This window comes from Vicia villosa, linkage group LG7 (assembly GCF_029867415.1).
Source record: "Vicia villosa cultivar HV-30 ecotype Madison, WI linkage group LG7, Vvil1.0, whole genome shotgun sequence".
In the NCBI taxonomy this organism is placed as follows: domain Eukaryota; kingdom Viridiplantae; phylum Streptophyta; class Magnoliopsida; order Fabales; family Fabaceae; genus Vicia; species Vicia villosa.
Window position 1 is genome coordinate 43,402,655 of NC_081186.1, and position 6,000 is coordinate 43,408,654.

The window sequence follows — 6,000 nt, forward strand, 5'->3', positions numbered from 1 at the left end:
AAAACAGAAAAGATTCAGAGACAGACAAAACGAAACACACGGGGGAAGAAGATGATTTCATTAAAGTTCAAACAACAGGTACAGAAGTACAAGAAGATAAGATCAGATGCACAGAAACAAAACATATGCAAAGAAAAGAAAGAAACAACACAGACTCAATCTAAGATGGCCCTAGCCTTGACAAGATCTTGGCCAGCATCTCTTTAACCTCATCGTTGTGTCCTTCTTGCCTCACCATGAAAGCGTTATACTTATCATTGAGTGAGCTTTGCTCATCCTGTCTCTTCTGAATTTCTTCCAGAGTCCTTGCAAGACGAGAAGATTCATCAGAAGAAGCTTCACAGCTTCTATCCACAGGGATGACATGTTGATCTGCAGCTTCCATAGATAGATCATTTGCATGGATTTCCTCAACAGGATCTGATTCAGCAACATGATCTTCAGCATCTGCTTCTTGCATAGAAGCATCTCCATACTCTGCAGCAGGAATTTCCGAGTCTCCACTCTCAAGTGCCTGAAGAATGGCAGCTAGATTCCTGGGAGCAGAAGGACCTTCAACTTCTGGTGGGTCAACAACTTCTGGAATGACCAAGCTTGGGTCTTTCTCAGAAGGGTTTTCCCTCAGATAGTTAAAGAGAGTCTTGAAATCTCCGAGAAGAACAGGATACTCAGGAATCCAGATAACAATATCCCTGCATGGATTAGCTTCCATTGCAGCAGCCAGTCTTAATTGTTCCATCTCATCCAAGAAGGGCTTCTCTTCCAACAGATGTCTTCCTTTGAGACTAGCAAACCAGAAGTCTTCATAGTTTGTCAGAATTCCACGAGGTCGTGGGGCAGCAGCTACAAGTCTGTTCTGTACTCCTACTGCTTCTTCTTGAAATACCTTGCGAAATCTTTTCCAGATATTTCTTGTAGACACATCATTCAGACCATTTAGGAAGGCTTCCTTCAGAAGGTCTAAGCCATTGATTACTTGATGTCTGAAAAGTTCCAGGTAGGTAGAGGGTTCAGGTTCAGTCGGATGGAGAGTGAATTTGTAGTCAGGGTAGAGAAGACAGAAGGGTTGGGATTTTCTGGTAGGTAATGGATGGGATATAGAAGGTGGAGGTGCGGTGGATGAGGAAGAAGGGATATCTGAGAGAATGATTGATGAGGGTGGAGTATCAGAAGGAATGGATTAAGGAGAGGGTGGAGTATTCGTAAAGGGAATTGGTGAGGGGGATTTATCAGAAGGAGTTGGGGGAAGAATATTTAAAGGTGTGGGGTTTAGAATGGGAGAGGAGAAGGATGATGGAGAAGGATTTGGTAAGGTGAAGTTTACTTTTGGTTCAGAAGGAGGTGATTGGGGAGAAGGTTTAGGGACAGAAGGAGGTGGAGTAAAAACCTGCCTGGTGGAGTGTGAAGATCTGGTTTTGAGAAGGGAGTCTCTGATCCTTTTATTCCTGTGTTCAGAAGATCCTACCTTGTCAGGATCATAGGTGACCCTCAACTTCTTGGCTCTCTCAGCCTCATCTTCTTGTGCCTTTCTTTTTAGCCTTGCTTGTCGTTCCTTCTTATCCTTCTTCAGAATATCATCTTTGGATGGGAGTACTCTGCCAAGGATCCAAGCAGGATCAACGTCTGATTGCTTCCTAACACAATCTTCCAAGTAAAGCTTGACAACTTGATCAAGTTCTTTATGAAACAAGGAGATGAATCCTTTAACAGCAATTCTTCTTGACAGAATGTCAGGAAAGCTTGTGCTCACAGAAGGTACATTCTTAATGAGTTCCAATCCGAACAAATCAACGCCATTGAAGATGGGACCTTGAGTTACTTCAAGATAATGCGATGCATTAAGATTTCTGATGGAGTCCACCACTTTGCTTTCAATCAGTATGTCTGAAATCATCCTTCCGAATGGAATGGTTGTCCTTGGAATATGAGGGTACTTCGCCCTTTCATCTTCTCTTGACTCAAAGATAGAAGTTTTCAGATTCTCAAACAGAATATGAGAAATGTTGATTTCTATCTTTTTGCCAATGCAGAAAAGAGTATACTTGTGAGTTGGACTGATGTAGGAGGAGAAGAGCATCCTTTTTCTATGGTGAAGAGAACCCAGAATAATCTCAGCCCATACTTTATAAAAAGGCCTTAAGGTGCCCGTATAATGAGAATCAGTTCCAAAAACCGTAGAGATTTGTTTTTCAACTGGAGTCCAGTCAACTGTATTGGGTTGAAGACCAGACCAACCTTCTTCATCATTGAGATTGTATAGCTTCCTGATGAGCTTCTCAGTGATAACCACTTCATGCCCTAGCACGAATGAAATGATGGCGGTTGGGGTAACCGTTGCATGTACCCAGAAATCCTTTACCAGTTCAGGATAAATTGGACCAACCAATCTATCAAGATATTTAGACCATCCTTGCTTAAAGATTCTTGCATCACACTGAAAGCCATTTGCTTTAAGATTGTTGATGTCCACAGCAGATTCACATAGAACTTCCAGTTCTTTCATGGGTATTAAGCATGTTTTCAAAGGAGCATACTCATATTTGCTTAAAAGGATCTGTGTAGAAGTGAGCCTTTCTTTTGAATTTGATGAACAAGAAGATGAGTTCATGATGATAATGCTTTGGGATCAAATCAAGAACTAGGGTTTGAAGAGAAATGCAACGAAGTGAATGCACAAAAGAGAGAGAAAGAGAGAAAAAGAGGGAATGAAGATGAAGCGGGTTATTTAAAAGATTTAAAAAAAAATCATTATGCATTTAATGAGAAATGACATTAGGAGAGAGAACACAGTAAATGAAATGATTTAATACAGTTACCTAGGTTGGCGTCTTTTCAACTGCACGCTTTGTACTAACCGTACAGACACGTGTTCACTATCAGATAATAGATGACAGCTGTAAATTTCAGAATAGACTTTACGCCTTCAGATTCTGATCACTGCTTCTGATTTGATCTAGTTTCTCTTCTGGAAACACTCCTTCTGAAGTGTGCTGATATAAGTCTGAATGATCTTCTGATCCATTACTTCTGATATACACAGCTTCTGGAGATTCACTTCTTTGTTCTGCAGCTTCTGATAAGACAAAACTTTTATCTTGCATAAATTCTTAAGCTGCTTTATTTCATCAGAAACAAGTTTATCATCAAACCAGATATTTATTAATTCGTCCACAATCAATGTTTCAATATTGTATATTCTGTAGAGCTTAGAACATTCAGAATAATCAAGAACGAAACACCATTCCTTTAGGGACAAACAAAACAGATGGTTTCAAGACTAATAAACTTTCTTTTCTGATCTCTTACGAACATAGTTTCTTCAACAGATTTAAGTACCAGAACTTGGAAGACCGTCCTTCTTCCCTTCAAGTGTTGAGACCAACTTGAGTCCAGGTGACTTGACATGTTGACTTTTATCTTCTTTGTTGCCAAGAGAATCTGCAAAAGAAATAGTCTTTTTCTTCGGTACCCACATTTTCTTGGGTCCTTTCTTGTTAGTTCTCCTCAAGTTCTGATTGAACTTGGGTTTAACATTGTAAGCAATTAGAGGAACAACATGATAATTCTTAATGTGAGTTTCATGATATTTCCTAGGTTGTGTCACATGCTTTTTGGTGTGTGTTATGTGAAAACTTTGAGCATGTGAAGTGTGCCTAATATCATGGGAGTGGCCATACTTGAACTGATCATACAATGGCTTGTATGTGAGTTTCATTTCATCAACAGGTTCAAGTTTGTATGGGGTTTCACCCTCAAAACCAATGCCAACTCTTTTGTTTCCAGACACAGCATATATCATAGAAGCTAGCTGACTTCTGCCAATACTTCTAGATAAGAACTTTCTGAAACTTAAATCATATTCTTTCAGAATATGGTTTAGACTAGGAGTGGATTTTTCTGAATCAGAAGGAGATCCAACATCATTGGATAATTTTAAAAGTTTTTCTTTCAATTTAGAATTCCCCAACTCAAGCTTCTTTGTTTCAAATTCAAATAGCTTTTTCAGCTTTTTGTATTTGAGACTAATCTGAGACTTGAGTTCCAGAAGTTCAGTTAAACTGGAAACTAACTCATCTCTAGTAAGTTCAGAAAATACCTCTTCAGAATCTGATTCTGATATAGATTCTGATCCGTCATCTTCTGTCGCCATCAGCGCACAGTTAGCCTGCTCATCTTCAGAGTCTGAATCATCTTCTGACTCATCCCAGGTTGCCATAAGACCTTTCTTCTTATGAAACTTCTTCTTGGGATTTTCCTTCTGAAGTTTTGGACATTCATTCTTGAAGTGTCCTGGCTCATTGCATTCATAGCACATGACCTTCTTCTTGTCAAATCTTCTGTCATCAGAAGATTCTCCACGTTCAAATTTCTTTGAACTTCTGACGCCTCTGAACTTCCTTTGCTTGTTCTTCCAAAGTTGATTTAGCCTTCTGGAGATCACGGACAGTTCATTTTCTTCTTCAGATTCTGATTCTTCAGGATCTTCTTCTCTAGCCTGAAAAGCGTTAGTGCATTTCTTGATATTGGATTTTAATGCAATAGACTTACCTTTCTTTTGAGGCTCATTTGCATCCAGCTCTATTTCATGACTTCTCAAGGCACTGATAAGCTCTTCCAAAGAAACTTCATTCAGATTCTTCGCAATTTTGAATGCAGTTACCATTGGACCCCATCTTCTGGGTAAGCTTCTGATGATCTTCTTTACGTGATCAGCCTTGGTGTATCCCTTGTCAAGAACTCTCAATCCAGCAGTAAGAGTTTGAAATCTTGAAAACATCTTTTCAATGTCTTCATCATCCTCCATCTTGAAGGCTTCATACTTTTGGATTAAGGCAAGAGCTTTAGTCTCCTTGACTTGAGCATTTCCTTCATGAGTCATTTTCAAGGACTCATATATGTCATAGGCCGTTTCCCTGTTCGATATCTTCTCATACTCAGCATGAGAGATAGCATTCAGCAAAACAGTTCTGCATTTATGATGATTCCTGAAAAGCTTCTTTTGATCATCACTCATTTCTTGCCTTGTCAGCTTTACGCCAGTGGCATTTACTGGATGTTTGTAACCATCCATCAGAAGATCCCATAGATCACCATCTAGACCAAGAAAGTAACTTTCCAGTTTATCTTTCCAGTATTCAAAGTTTTCACCATCAAATACCGGCGGTCTTGTATAGCCATTGTTACCGTTGTGTTGCTCAGCAGAGCCAGATGTAGATGCAGGTGGATTTGTTGGAATTTCACCAGCCATCTTTTACTGAAGCGTTTTTCTCTTCCTGAATCTTTTCTAAACACGGTTAAGTGCTTGCACCTTAGAACCGGCGCTCTGATACCAATTGAAGGATAGAAAAACACTTAGAAAGGGGGGGTTTGAATAAGTGTGACTTTAAAACTTGACAGATAAAAATAAAATGCACAGTTATTTTTATCCTGGTTCGTTGTTAACTAAACTACTCCAGTCCACCCCCGCAGAGATGATTTACCTCAACTGAGGATTTAATCCACTAATCGCACGGATTACAATGGTTTTCCACTTAGTCAGCAACTAAGTCTTCCAGAGTCTTCTGATCACACACTGATCACTCCAGGAACAACTGCTTAGACACACTCTAAGACTTTCTAGAGTATTCTGATCCACACGATCACTCTAGTTCCTTACAACTTAATATAATCTATTCAAGAGTATTACAATTGCTTCTTAAAAGCTATAATCACAAACTGTGATATTTCTCTTATCGTTTAAGCTTAATCTCACTAAAATATTACAACAGCAATGTAGTGAGCTTTGATGAAGATGAAGATTCCGAGCTTTGATTTAAACAGCGTTTCAGCAAGTTGATATTCACAGAATAGATGTAGAATTCGTTAACCTTGCTTCTCATCAGAACTTCATATTTATAGGCGTTGAGAAGATGATCGTTGAGTGCATTTAATGCTTTGCGTGTTCCGTACAGCATTGCATTTAATGTTATACGCTTTTGTCAACTACCTCGAGCCTTGTTC